The following is a 2,461-nucleotide window of genomic DNA, read 5'->3' on the forward strand; positions in this document are numbered from 1 at the left end:
GGCTCCAGGGGCCTGCCGGCCCACTGCTAGTCCCTGCCCCCTCCCACCCTACGATGGGAGCACACGGTTTAGGGAAGCCAGAAAGAAAAGACAGTCCTGCCAGAGAAGCCCAGTGGCCCTTCACTCTGCCCCCCACCCCCGCCCCACCTCGCTGCCCCTGTGACCGGGCACGAGGAAAGATAATTTGCTAAGAGGCAGCTACTGCAAGTCTTTGCATTCACTTGTACTGTAACAGCATAAACCTGCACTCCGTTCCCACCCCGAGTCAACCTGTTGATGCACGCCGCCCGGGGAAGCTACCGGTGACTCCTGGCATTAGGAGGGTGGCTCCAATAAAGGGTTTCGGCTGCATCTTGGGAACGCTGTGTTTTTGTGTGTCCGTAAGGTAGGTGCGTGGCCTGATGAGCTCCAAAAATAGTGTTGCTGCCCTGAGGAAGCGGGGCAAGTCGGCTGGCCCTTCTCTCTGCTAAACTGAAGAGCCAGAACAGAATTTGGTTTCTCTTGGGCTTCTTCTTGTTGGCTGGGCATCTGCTCCCCCGTGTTCCTTGAGAGACTGTATTCCCATGGAGACCCTGTGCCAGCCAGCAGTCACCGACAGAAGAAAACGACCTTTGGGCTGGAAGGGGCAGGAGACCCTCCCTGGGCACCACTGAGGGCAGGGCTTGGGTTCAGAACTCTCTGGGCCTCCCCTTTGGCTCACCAAACACCGAGCCCCTTGGGGGGAAGAAAATAGCAATCTCACGTTCTTTAGAGATGCCTTTCCCAACAGTGTTATCCAGATCTTAGTCCTCANAAAAGGTGGGTATGGCTTTTTTTTTTTAATTTGTCTGGAAAATGCTATATATTTCTCTCAGAGATTTTCAACAGACTTTAGTACATTAAAGGCTCTGGCAAGTCCTGCAGTAAAGAAACTTGTTTAGGCCAGTGTGTCCCAATCCCACTTTTTTTTTTTTTTCATACAACACCCATTTAAGTCTCATAAAATTACGGTTCCACAGCAGGGTTTCAGAGGTATCATCTCCCTGGTGCCTGGCCACACGAGCCCAAGCAGTGTGGAAGAGTGGAATGAAAGGGGACAGGCAGCCTCAGGTCCAGTCTTGTCTCTCCTCCTAGTTGTCTTTTCTGGCCTCTATTTTATCATCCATAAAATGATCTCTAATGTCCATCTCAGCCCTAAAATTTTGCCTGTTTTTGTTTTTTCTAGTATCTATCTTATCATGACACTTTCAAACACAGAGGAAAGTTGAAAGGGTTTGCTGTGAACACCTATCTGCACACCGTCCGGGCTCAGCAATGAACGTTTTACTGCTGCTGCTTTGTCGAGCTCTAACATCCACCAACCTCAGGTTTATTTACGCATTTTTATATTTTTTAAAATTTTTATTTATTTGAGAGAGATGGAGAGAGCAAGCACGCACAAGTGGGGAAGGGGCAGAAAGAGGAAGAGAGAGAGAATCCCAAGCAGGCTCTGAGCTGTCAGTGCAGAGCCCGACATGGGGCTCTCACTCACAAACCAAACTGTGAAATCATGACCCGAGCTGACACTAAGATTTAGACACTTAACCAACTGAGCCATCCAGGTGTCCCTCTTTATGCATTTTTAAATAAGCGGCAGATATCAGTATTTTTACTTCTAAACACTTTAGTAGCCATCTCTTGGTTGCTTCCAGGTGGGGAAGTTAGAGCCCAGAGAAGTCAGCAGACTTGCCAGAAGTTTAGACACGCATCTGAGCACACGAGCTCCAGGCCGTCGCTCTTGGCTGTATCCTGGGCCTCTTCCCATTCCCAGGTGGACTCAACCAGCCCAGGCTCCTCCTGCTGAAAAGGTTTACAGTCAGTATTACTTACATCCCCTCAAAGGGGCTGCCCTTTCAAACATCAGCCCATCAGTTTCAGACTTGGAATCTTGGATTATGCAGGGATTTCCCACCATCTTGGCATTTTCTATAACCTGATTTGACAACAACGCCAATTTTTCAAGCTTGCTCCCTTTCTCTAGGGGCAGACTATAGCACGTGCTCAGTCACCTGTCAGGTTCACAGAGCTGGAGAAAGGTCACCCATTTAAGATGCATGTATGTCCGAGTTCTGTTCCTTCCAGAATCTCCTTGAGGAGTAGCGGGAAGAGCCGCACACTGGGGGCAGAGTGGGGACAGGCCAGAGGAGGGAGGTGGAGTTCTACCCTCTCTCACATGCTACCTTCAGCTCATCAGGGAGTCCTGCTAAAATGCAGGCTTAGGGGCGCCTGGGTGGCTTAGTCGGTTAAGCGTCCGACTTTCGCTTAGGTCATGATCTCGTGGTTCGTGGGTTCGAGCCCCGCGTCGGGTTCCGTGCTGACTGCCAGCTCAGAGCCTGGAGCCTGTTTCAGTCTGTGACTCCCTCTCTCTCTGCCCCTCCCCTGCTCACGCTGTCTCTCTCTCTCTCTCCTAGAAATAAATAAAAAAATATTTAAAAAAATAATA

This window comes from Crocuta crocuta, unplaced genomic scaffold (genome assembly GCF_008692635.1).
Source record: "Crocuta crocuta isolate KB4526 unplaced genomic scaffold, BGI_CrCroc_1.0 scaffold69, whole genome shotgun sequence".
Lineage (NCBI taxonomy): Eukaryota > Metazoa > Chordata > Mammalia > Carnivora > Hyaenidae > Crocuta > Crocuta crocuta.